Genomic DNA, 6,953 nt, shown 5'->3' on the forward strand with positions numbered 1-6,953 from the left:
GAGGCAGGAGGAAGAACTGGAGGACTGCGGAGTCCCAGACCCCAGAGCATCCAGGAAGGAGGGGAGAGAGGGAGGGCGGACGGAGACGGGGGAGGACGGGGCAGCCGCCTCCAATACCGCCGAGGGTCAGATGCCGCTGAGTCCGGAAAGCACCCTGCCCTCTCCCGGAAACCTGTTTCGGGTGCTCACGCCCATGTGCATCCGTCCCCTTGGGCACTGCTTTGCTGATGTCCTTGCTCCTGAGCCCAGATCTCCCTCACGCTTTGCTTCCTTGTCTGCTCCTCCCAGCTCACTCCCTTTTCTCGAGCTCCTGATTTCTTTCTGTGGACACCAGCCGGGCTGTGGACCCTCCTTTCCCAGGGTCTTGGGTGCCACTGAGGGAGGGCGCCTCAGGATAGAGTCCGGAGTGGCTCGAGGTGTCTGCAAGTCCCACAGTGTCTCGGGGAATCCCGTCAGTTAAACCGGGGCCTGCAAAGATGGACACCTGGCCCGTCAGCCCTCGGGCAGAATGACCCGTGTGGACTTTAGGATTAAATAATTATAAAACAAGTGGGCAGGGCGTCCCAACTACGTGGGAGGCTGAGGTGGGAGGATTGCTTGAGGCCAGCAGCCCCAGACCAGCCTGGATGATATAGAGATACCCTTTTTCTAAATAAACACAGCTCATAATTACAAGACAAACATGATAGTCATGTTCTGTGATCCACTATTTAGTGAGTACTATGTCAGACCTGGGGCTACAGCATCTTACTGGAGACTCATACAACCTGTTGTGCATATCATAGTCCTGTTTTACAGAGGAGGAAACTGAGGCTTGGGTCCTTGCTTAACGTCTCGTGTTTTGTAAGGGACAGAGCTGGGTTTAGCATGCAGGCCATCACCCTGCAGAATACACATCCCTGACCACCACATTGACTGTCTGGGACCCATAGGGCAGGGACAGGTGGCCCCTTCTGGTTTTCTTTCTTTCTTTTTTTACTAAACAACATCTTTTTATTTTTTTATTTAAAGATGTAGGGTACAGTTCAGGGCTAGGTATACAGACGTTCATTAGGCAGGTACCCTTGTGCACCCCCCACCCCCGTTCAGTTTTGATTACGCACCACGCTCAGGAGGGTTTCGGGATTTGAATCCAGACTGCCTGGTTTGGCGCTCTTGCCGCCAAGGTGGGTGGTGGTGGCAGACACAGGTGGGGTCTGCAGAGGATAGGTGGTTCGGGCATTGAGGGGTAAGAGGGATTCCCAGGCCAGGGAATAGTGGCGTTTTGGAACTTGGCATTCTAGCACATTCTGAGCAGGAGGAACAGCGTGTGCGAAGTGATGTACCACTCATTCCTTGGAGCCTCTGACTCCTCTGCCTGAGTCCAGGAGGCACGTAGCTGCACCCAGGAACAGGACACACCTGGGGGCCCTTGGGCTGCCAGGATGGGCACTGCCCTCCTTGCCCAGTGGGGGCCATTGTCCTCCAGAGCCCAGGCTGAATGTCCCATTGAGGCAGGACAAAGGCTGCTCACAGGCTGCCAGCTGGGAGGGTGGGCCGCCCCAAGCAGGGATGGCTCTCCAACCGCCGGCCTCCCGCAGCCCCTCCCCCAGCCCTCTCTGAGGACCCAGGATGTGGCTGCCAGGGGCTGGAACTTGGGCTTGGGCTCCCAGGCCTGGGCCCTGGGTTGGGCACAGCTGCTGTGCTCTTGGCAGCTTCTCCAGCCTCTGAAAACCCCCGTTTTTCCATCTGTAAAGCAGAGGGAGAGCGGCCAACCTCTCCCAGGCTTTGAGGCAGCATTAGTTGAAGTAGGTGCAGCGCTGTACCCCGACCTCCATAAAACGGAGCCATTTTATGACCTCTGTTAGCTTTTGCATTTTTTGCCCTACATGAGTTTCGACGGAAAATGTTGGCGAAACACGTGTAAAAGTAGAGATACGACATATGGGTTTGCTTCTAATCTGCTTTCTCACTTCAACTGCTGTCGAGACTTTGCCGTCCTTCCCTGCTTTTGGCCGAAGAACTTTTAGACAGGCCCAAGACTGCTGTCACTTCACCGCTCCATCAGCTGGCGGCTCTGAGTGTTAAGGGCATTTCTTACAGCCGAACACCATCGTGCTACCTAACAACAGGAGTATCGTTCCTTGGTACCGACATGCTGGTTTATTTTATGCATGTCCTCGCTGCTGTCTCAAAAACGCCCCTTGCGGTTGGCTGGCTGGACCCAGGATGTGGAGCCCTGCATTGTGTTCGGCTGCTGTGTCTCTTCGGTCTTTTCTGATCTAGACCCATCCTGGGTCCGCTTCTCAGACCCCTGACTTGCCGAGGACATTCGCTATCGTTGCATAAGGATCACGGTGGCAACCCACTGACCCGAATCCGTGCCAGGATCCCAGTTGCCTAATGGGTCCGGAAGGCCGGCAGGCGGTTGCCTGGGCCCCGGGGCCTTCTCTCTGTCCCCGCAGAGGAGAGGTGCCCGTGCCAGCCTCGCCACTTCCTGCTCAGTGATCTCGGGCACACTGTCCAGCCCGGCCAGGCCCAGGTGAGCCCAGGGGAGGTGTCACAGGAGTCAGTGCATGTCATGGGCTCCCTGGGCCTGGCGTGGTGCCCGGAGGTCCCTGTGTACCAGGAGGATGTGGTGGTGACAGGGGGACCCCTGCCTGCCCGACCTGCTGGAGAAACTCACCCCTAGACCAGTCAGCGCATGCGGTGGGGCCAGTGCTTTCTGCGGGAAGAAGGATGTCCTCTTGGGTGTTTTGGGTACTGAGGACGCGGAGACGGTCTGTTACTCAAATTAACACCAATTACAAGGACAGTCCCGAATCCCAGTGGTTGGCACCGTGGACATTGATCCTCCTGTACCTGCCCGTCATGGGTGGACCCAGTGGGCGGCAGTGCCCTCCACAGGGTGACGAGGGGGCCCGGGCCCTTCACGGGTGGACTCCCACGTCCTCTCCACGCTCTGGAAAGGGAGGCGTGGGGAAGCGCACGCCCTTCTTCGACACTGTGGCCCGGAAGTGACGCGGCACTTTTCTCCCCTTCCACTGGCCAGATCTGGTCACACGGCCCCGCCCAGGCGCAAAGGGAGATGGGAAATGTAGTCCTTGGCAGGGTGGCCGAGGGACTGCTCTAAGAATGGAAGAGAGAGCGTGGCTCTCAGTGGACGCCTAGCCACCTTTGCCACATGACCCCGTAAGACAGACCTTCACATTTTCTGTCGCAAAAATTCTACTAAGCATCGTGTTCTGGAGACATCTTCCTCAGTGTCCACACCTACACCGTGCGGGGGGACTCAGGGCGGAGAGTCACATGGTGGCTAGGCAGTCAGGCATGCCTTCCTGGGAGAGGCAGCGTCCCAGCTGAGTCCTGAAAGCCAAACGGATTCTGCCCGGGTGTGTTAGGTAGGAAAGGAATTCTGGGCATTGGCCACAGAGGGTTAAGGGCCAGTGTCTTGGGAGCGGGCATTCTTTGTAGGGTGGCCTGGGGGTCAGTGTGGCTTAGAGGATGTGTGTGGGGGGTGGGGTTGGAGGAGGAGCAAGGGGGGGATGGGACGGGTGGACAGGACCATTTGGGAAAGGCTTTGAAGGCTGTGATCACTTTGGACTTTGTCCTGCTGACATTGTGGAATCACGTAGAGGTGGGTTTTTTCTGCCCTTTTGAAACTATTTTGATTTCTATTGGCTTTTTGTCTTACTACAAAATATATGTCTACTCATTGTAAAAAGTTCAGAAAGCATAAAAAGAGAAAAGGAGGAAAAGAAAATCCTGCTACCGAAAATATTTTGATAAATTTTTAGTTGCATATGTGTACACATACTGGTTAGGTATATACATATCTACATTTACTCATTGACCGAACAAATGCTTTTCTGGAACATCTACTGTGTGCTTATCCTGTTTTGCCATCTTTTAAATTTTCCCTTAGCCATATACGTGAACAGCTTTCCCGGTGAGGAAGCGCAGAGCCCATGGTGTGAGCTTGCTAGGGCTGCTGGGACTGGGTGGCGGGAACAACAGAAACTGACTGCCGCACAGCACCAGAGGCAGGGAGTCCAAGGTCAAGGCGTCCTGGGGGATTTCTCCTGAGGCCTCTCCTTGGCTTTAGATGCCCATTCTTCCCGTGTCTTCACATGGTCTTTCCAGTGGGTGTCGCGACCCCAGGCATTTGGGGTCAGGGCCCACCCGTGTCACTGCATTTTGCCTTGAGCACCTCTCCGAAGGCCCTGTCTCCAAAGAGTCACATTAGGAGGCTCGGGGGGTTAGGGCTTCGATCAATGAATTTTGGGGGGGACCCAGGTCCGCCCATAGCACCCTCATTATTGCTGCTATCCGTCGCAGATATTTGAGTCAATTCCGTGTGGGTGGGTGTCGAGAAGTGGCCATCTGTCTGGTCAGGGTCATGGGCCCAGGACGGGAAGAGCATCTCTGTTGCAACAGCTTGGCGTGTGTATTTGGTTATTCCCCCAGGAAGTGAGATGGCTGCTTCTAGGAGTTTGTTCTTCTAAGCCATCTTCGTCTACTGTCAACTTTTTCTGACAACCAGACTTGGCACTAGAGCCTTCCTTTCCCCAGAGCGTTGCTATCAGCAACTCAGACTGAACATATTTAACATTGGCCAATATTATGGGGAAGACGTTGTGTTCTTTTGAGGCAATTCTTGGTGAGGCTGAGCTTCCTTCCTTGTGCTTACTGGCCACGGTAGTTATTCCCTTGTGAGCTTATTCGTGCACATGCTTTGCCTGTGTTTCTGCCGTCATTTGTCGCCTCTGTGGCAAATCCCGCCCTCGGTTTCCCGTTCATTTCTGGCAGCATTTGTGTCACGTGGTCAGATGTCACTCCTTGCCCTCTGTAAGCCGTGACTCTCGTCTTATTGAGCATAGGTCTCCCATTTCACAAGTACGAGAGGAACCCGTAAAAGATGGGGGTGGTGACGCTCTGTGGCCTTGGAGGCTAGGTCAGAAGGAAGTCCTGGGACACTTGGCTTTGGAAGCCGGCTGCCCCAGTGTGAGGACACCCAGCAGTTTGTGGAGAGGCACCTGCAGAGAGGAACCCAGGCCTCCGGCCGAGCTGCTCACCTGACACCTGGTGCCACTTCGCCAGCAGGAGAGTGACCGCATCACGGGTAGAGCCCGCAGTCCCCAGCCAAGCTGTCCGTGTGGAATAGAGAGGAGCCATGCCAAGACCGACCCAGATGGAAGACTCATGAGCAGATGAAATGGTGTCTGTTTGAAGCCATGATGTTTTGAGGTGCCTTGTTGCACAGCAATAGATAACCGGAATAGTCGTGGATTCCCAAAGTCGAGTTTTTAGCTCTGCTCAGCTTCCGCCTCTCCTGAGGGCGCGTGTCCACTCGATTCTGTGGGTCCCTCAGAGCCTTCCAGCGATTTCCCTCTTTGCTTATGTTAGTCTGGGTCAGTGTCTGTTGTTTGTACCTAACCCTGATGACAGACGCAGGAGCCAGCCCCAGCAGCGAGAGGTGACCCAGCTGAGATCACGAGATGGGACTGGAACCCAGGCTTTTCTGAATCACAGCCCCACGGTCCTGTCCCCCGGTGCTGTCCCACGGCAGACACTGTGTCTGCTTGGTCACGTCTCCTTTTTCTGCACCCGGCTCAACACCTGGTACCTTCCAAAGTCTGCTGCCGGTCGGCCGTGCACTTCTGTCAGTGCCTGCACAGACAGAAGAGCATGAAGTTGTGCTGCCTCGTTCCTGCCTGCTGTGGTCTGAGGGTTAGGGCGTTTCGGGGTGGGGCCTTTGGGTGGGGATGGGGTCGTGAGGGTGGAGCCTGCATGAGTGGGATTGGTGCCCTCACCAAGGAGGCCCCAGAAAGCTCCACCCCTTCTACCCTGGGAGGCCGCAGGAGAAGGGGGCGCTCTGTGAACCAGGAGGTGGGGCCTCAGCAGACACCGGGTCTGCTGTGCCTTGATCTTGGACTTGCAGTCTCCAGAACGGTGAGAAGTAAATTTCGGCTGTTCATAAGCCACCCAGTCTATGGTGTTTTGCCATAGCAGCCTGAAAAGACTGAGACACTCCCAGTGATAAACCCCCGTGATGTTTTACAAAACAGATCATTGAAAGAGGGACCCAGCCAACAAAGATGATGTCCAGCAAAGACATGAAAGTGACCGAGCTGGACATGACATCTGAATGGACTGGAACTGGAGTCGCGGAAGATGGCGGTGATCCCGGGAGGCCGAAGCTGCCGCCTCCCAGAGACTGTTCTTTGCAGCCGGAGGAGCTGAGTGCCGTTGAGCTGATGGAAAAGTGCAGGGCAGGGCTGTGCCCACAAGATGAGACGTCCCAGAGGCAGTGACGTGGGGAACACACGTCGCGTTTAAGGAACTCCTGAAGAGATTCCACGGTCCTGAAAGCACAAAGGATAGAACCTCGGAAGCTGACCCAAACTCAGAAAGATGATTCTCCAATGCATAGAAAAGATGCTTTTTCAGTATCGTAAGATGTCCAGCAGCAAAGCCAGCTCTGTTCAAACTGCTCTTGGTATGTCTTTGACAAAGAAATAAAATACTTGGATTCTCAGTGCTTGTAGTATTTTAATTATAGTGTAATAAATAAATAATGGTTTTACTATTAAAAAATCCCTATGCACTTATAACCACCAGTAAGACAATTTATAATGTCTTGACAATATTTTCATTTATTTTTTAATTTAATTTGTTTTTATTTATTATTATTTTTATTCTTACAGAGACAGGATCTCATTATGTTGGGCAGGCTGCTTTCGAACTCCTGGCAATCCTCTCATCTCAGCCTCCCAGTGGTGGAATTACAGGCTTGAGCTACCATGCCCGGCCTCTTGACAAAAATATTTAAAGGCTGCAGAACAATTGTGATGTCCTCATTGATTATTAATATGGCCTAAAACAGTTTCAGCTTCTGGACGCTTTTATGGTTCCATGCTACCTGCAAAGCGAGCCCCACCTGCGCTCATTCCAAATGGCAGTGTGGCCACCAC

At 53.9% G+C, this 6,953-nt stretch overlaps 1 long non-coding RNA gene across 1 annotated transcript; it reads left to right on the forward strand.

The window, feature by feature from the left end:
* The first annotated feature begins 5,849 nt into the window (after nucleotides 1-5,849).
* On the forward strand, nucleotides 5,850-6,517 carry LOC110595805. Its single transcript, XR_002482079.1, has 2 exons — nucleotides 5,850-5,931; nucleotides 6,048-6,517. It is a non-coding gene; the product is annotated as an uncharacterized LOC110595805 (long non-coding RNA).
* Nucleotides 6,518-6,953: the final 436 nt, after the last annotated feature.

This window comes from Carlito syrichta, unplaced genomic scaffold (assembly GCF_000164805.1).
Source record: "Carlito syrichta isolate Samal-C Ts95f unplaced genomic scaffold, Tarsius_syrichta-2.0.1 Scaffold304495, whole genome shotgun sequence".
In the NCBI taxonomy this organism is placed as follows: domain Eukaryota; kingdom Metazoa; phylum Chordata; class Mammalia; order Primates; family Tarsiidae; genus Carlito; species Carlito syrichta.